Here is a 5,623-nt window from a genome sequence, read left to right on the forward strand (position 1 = left end):
GTAGATAAATAAATGTCCTTGCACATTACACTGTGACAGACTATATTATGGCTGATTCACACAGTTTAGATATACATATATATAGAATCATAGAAAGGCTTGGGCTGGAAGGGACCTTAACAATCACTTTGTTACAATCCCTAAAATCCCACCTTCAACTAGATCAGGTTGCTCAGGTCCCCATCCAAGCTGGCCTTGAACAGCTCCAGGGATGGGGTATCCACAACTTCTACGGGCAACCTATTCCAGTGCCTCACCACCCTCTTGAGTAAAGAACTTCTTCCTAACATCTCATCTAAATCTCTCCTCTTTTACTTTAAACCCATTCCCCCTTGTCCTATCACTATTTGCCCATGTATAAAGCCACTCTCCCTCTTTTTTATAAGCCTCTTTCAAGTCCTGGAAGGCCATAATGAAGTCTCCCTGAAGCCTTCTCCCAGACTGTCTTCATGAGGTTCTTGTTGGTCCACTTTTCAAGCTTGTTCAGGTTCTCCTGAATAGCATCCCATCCTTCTGTTGTGTCAACCACATGGCTCAGCTTCATGTCATTTGCAAACTCACTGAGGGTGCACTCAGTCTCACCCGTCTGTGTCATTGATGCATAAATTGAAGAGCACTGGTCCCAAGACAGAACCCTGAGGGACACCCCTCATCACTGTCCTCCCCGAGACATAAGAGCCAGTGACCACAACTCTCTGGCTGCGTCCATCCAGTCAATTCCTTATCCACCAAAGAGTCCACCCTTCGAACGCAGTTTGGAGATAAGGGTGTTGTGTGGGACCCTGTGGAAAGCCTTACAGATGCTTAACACCAAAGAGTGGCACTGATGTTGACCAGTTCATGTAACTGCAGGGCCCGTGGCAGACTCCTATGTTCACATCATACTTCTTAATCATTTCTATGGGCTTTCACATGTGTCCTGTAAGATCTAGCTCCTAGCACTTTTATTAATTTTGAATGCCCTCTTATACCTGTAATGGCTTCACTGATTTTAGTAGAAACCCTAAAGAAAAAGTTTTCCTGGTAAAAGTAAGTCAGAATTCTGGTCCAAATAGCATTTCAGTCCAAATAGCATTTCAGTTCAAGGGCTGAATATGGTGTAGCAATAAGTCTTTTTCCCATTCCACGTGCTGACACAGGGTTTTAAAGTAATGACAACAAACTCCTTAGATGATTAAAAATTTTAAAGTTGTCAGATATTTTATGGAAATCACATTTGCCTAGAAGCAGAGTGGTGCTGATGGCTGCGCACAGAACAAAAATTCTTTGCATTCAGATACTGAATGAGCCATTTGAACAAGCAGTTATAATCAACATGGATTTATCTTTAATATTCTTGACTATTTCATCCCCAAATGCTCTTTTCTAGCCTTCCCTGATCTTCATGGTTGCTGACAGTAGCTGGAACTCAGACAACCAAGAACGGAGAGTAAAATGCTGATGATTATTTAATAATGATATTGAATTTGGGCTTGAGAAACTCAGCAGGGAACGACTTCAGAGAAGCATTTATGTAGACCAGAGGAACAACCTTTTCAGTTACATCTCCATTAACTGCCAATATCCTCAGGTATCTACTGTCTGGTAGATAGCTGATATACTTTTTAGCTGTGCCAGGTATGATGGAAAGGCAAGGAGTTACATCATGCCCGCCCTTAAGTCCCTAGCTGTGGTTCCTTCAGCAGTGAGATACTACAAACATATAATGAAATAGCAGCGTTCGTCTGCAAATTTTGAGGAAATTCTGGAAACAAAACACAGCTCCAAAGAGAGCAAAGGCAGTCTCCTCTGGGCAACCTGACAGGACTAGAGGGGCATGCCACACTGCTTGCATCTACCTGTGATCACGGAAGATGTAGTAACCATTAACAGCTGTAGCATCTATCCTGTCACCTTGTGCGTCCACAGTCCCGGAGTACAGCAGCCTGCTGGCGGTGAGTGCCTCCCATGCCACAGAGAGGTTATCGCCGGCTCCCAAAGCCTGAGGTGGAGCCGGCGCGAGTTCATTGGGCAGACAAGCGGTGCCAGGGTGCAATGCCGCCGCGTACTGCCAAAGACACCACAGCCACCCTGCGTCAGAGGCGAGAGGTGACGGACACGAGAGTGGTCGAAGCGGCTGAGGGAGGGAAGCTTCCTCCCGGACCGGCTCCGTCCCGTCCCATCCCGCCCTCTCCCGTCCCGCTCCTGGGCCGTGTTCCCATAGGAGGTGGCCGTGGCCCCTATGGCCCTGTTTGGTGGCACTCAGAGCGAGTTACAAGGGGAGGAACAACAATGCATCAAAGTATTATCCATAGTCCTTCATCTTCATTAGTGCTATATTTCAGATTTGCCTTTAGCTTAAGTGAGGCATGTTGGTAAAACAAAAACCTCACTACATTGCCAGCACTGCCTTGCTTCCTCTTGCAATTGAGATAAAAACTGAGCAGTGGGCTGAAAAGAGCATGTTTTTCTCTTTGGCCGCCAAAGTCTCAAACAGAAATACCAGTGATGGTTGCTCTTCTGCACAGAGGAATACTTCATCTCCTGCTCCAAGACAGCAGTAGAACCAATTAGGAGTATTTGAAAATGTAAAATCATGCACTACAATAAGACGCTTTGGAGTTTGAGAATGCATTACTTGCATCTGAGAATATTAACTTAGGAGAAACAATTCTGTAAATTAATGAAAAATTAGAATATCAGCTTTCAGTTAATGGCTTTCAGTTAAGCACTGTCCTCATGTGCAACAATCTGTAACACTGTATGTTATAGGTAAGTCATGGAGTAATTTCTGTTTGTGAACAATCTGTTCCCATTAACTTTTCTTGTCAACCAAATACATTTAAGAATTAAAAATATCTCCATTGTTCTTCAGACCTTATTCCATGAAACACTGCAAGATAACCCGAGAATATCCACACTTTTGTACAGTCCAGTTCATTTTTTTCAATTATTAAAGCTGCTTTTGTATGTTAGAGACTTTCCATCATCGTTTCCTTATCCATTTCTTCAGAATGATGAAGGATACAGCAGAGATACTCCCAGTGACTGAAAATTCATTTTGTTCCTTTCATAATGTGGTTTTTATAGTGTATCTTAAATTTAGACTGAATCCGGTATGTGCTTATATTTGCATATTATATTAAGAGGCTAATGTTAACTCTTATCTAAAACCATGTGATACCAAAGCAGAAACAAATGTAAATAGTCTTCTTTGTACAATAAAAATTACGTGGAAAAACTGAAGAATTCTTCAAGGAGTGGATTCTTATAAAAACTGGCATTTCTGTGTGCTTGAAAGAGCACTGGAAGATCACTATAGAGATGTTGCCTCATGACATCCCTGTCCACCAAGCCCATATTTGTTGCTCAGAATTACAACCAACAGAAAAACAAGGATTTGCCATTTTCTGGACATTAATTTAGGTGCAACTCTGCATGGGGAGCATCTCAGATCCAGGTTTAAGTATTCCAGTTTATCTTACACAGCAGCAGTCACCAGGCACAAAGCTTAGACGCATGGTTGTTAAAGACTTCAACGGTCCATGGCAATTCCATCCCCTGTGAACCTTCCTGGGCCTTTTGGTCTCCCATTGGGAGCTTTTTAGTCTCCCCATGGTCCAAAGCTGAACCTCAATTTAATTGAACCCTAATTCCTCTCTGGTCCTTTCTTAAGACACTATTTACAGCTATCTTCTTGGAATTGGTTTGTCTTTCCCTTGAGTATGTGAAAATCAGAAATGGTCTTGTTGGTAGAGGGTGTTGAAGCATGTGAATGTACTTAATTTATGTCAGTCTTTTGACTGTGAGACATATATTTGTCACAGGAACTGTGTGGCTACAGTGATGGCAATGGGTATTTAAAATCCAGTACTACTAAATCACAGCAGATAAACCAAATCTGATGTATTACTGCAGCTCAGGAGTGACATTTGACCATTGTACTATTGTTCTGACACTGAAGTTAGTAATACAGTTTTGTGCCTTAAAGCAGTCCTGTTCTCCTCAGCAGATCATAACAATTATTCCTGTTTGTCAAAAAATCAATAAAACCAAGATAACTTTCAGAAAATCATTTTATATTGTAAATCTGTATAACTTAAGTGTAAGTGCTGACACAGCTGTGGTCAGCAAATCCAGCTTTTAGGAATGTTATATGAGGTGAATGGAGGAGCCAGCTGGCCTCTCACTACACAGTGTCACAATTGTTTACAGACAGTAAAACGTGACTGTGGCTGTGCCTGATATAGACAGGAAAAATCTACATCATGATACCTTCTAAAAGTCCAAGAGATAGTCCTAGAAAAGGAAATCAGCACTCTCTTATTAGATATCAGGGAAGCTCCTCTGAGGGCCTGACCTTAAAAACAGACTTTCAAGATCAGCATTTGGACCCGTGCGGAGGATCCTCAATCAGTGGATGAGAAAGTCTGTTCTTAAGGTTTCTCATTTACCAAGTTCTTACAGTATGGACTGAAGGGAAACTTCTCCTTTAAATAGCACTAAATGAGAGGAATCAAGCTTATATGTGTCATGGACAAAATCCATTTTAACCAATTGAATTAGACTATTTCAGATATAGTTCAAGATTTACATGTATACCTCTGGGTTTTCAAGATCGCTTGATCAGCATTTTCAAGTAAAGAATGTTTCAGCTGGCATACTGAAACTATTCCAGCTGTGGAATAAGAATACTGATAGGAGATATTAAGAGATTTGGAGGACCATGAAATGGTGTAAGTTTTAACAGGCTACAGTGAAACCAGAACTTGTTCAATTTAAAACATCTACAACTGTGAAACCAATTCTGCATGAGCCTTGGTTGATCTTTGCCTCAGTGAGACATCTCTCACATGTATTCTGTTCAGCACATCAGCTCACAGTTTTGACAACAGTTCACATTTTATGCTTGTAACACCATCAACTGAAAGAATTTCCCAGGGAGTACTCTAAATCGCATCTCCCCTCTCAAAAAGTGTTGCTTCTAACACTAATGCTTGACTGACCTGCAGTAAAAGAATTTGAGCAGCTGTGAAGACTCCTTTTCTATGAAAGGTGAGATGGAAAAAACCCCAATCACCTCCACCATACACTGATTTCCTCCCAAATGGGAAGCACTGACAAATACACACACACACACACACATACATGTACTGCCACTTGATCTTTTGACAGTAATTTGGAGATATCTGCAATCCCATTTCACAAGTATCTGGGCCACCAACTTTTGCTGGTCCTTCAGGTAGGAGCTGGCAGGACTATGACTTCAACAAGGCAAGTGGACAGTAAATTCATCCCCATGTGTGCATAATTTGACTGTTCTCCCAAAAGGCTTTAGGCAGAATCTGAGTACGTTCTTGGATTTCAACTGCAAGATAGGAATAATCTCCTCAATTAATGAACAGCATATAACACATGGCATACTAAATGTGTTCAAGGGCCTTCTGAGGGTAGGTATCCAGGCAGCCTACACTAATGAAGGTTTGTAACTGAAAGAAAAAGTAACTTTTTAATTTTTGTGTAATTGCTTTTTTTCTTTAAATCAAGCATAGGAAATTCCATGCAAGGAATGATACATAATGCAAGACTAGGACTGCAGTTGGTGACTGAGAAGGCAGGATGTGCACAAGGTGAGACACAAAAC

This window comes from Myiozetetes cayanensis, unplaced genomic scaffold (assembly GCF_022539395.1).
Source record: "Myiozetetes cayanensis isolate MyiCay16 unplaced genomic scaffold, myiCay2020 scf3, whole genome shotgun sequence".
NCBI classification, from domain to species: Eukaryota; Metazoa; Chordata; class Aves; order Passeriformes; family Tyrannidae; genus Myiozetetes; species Myiozetetes cayanensis.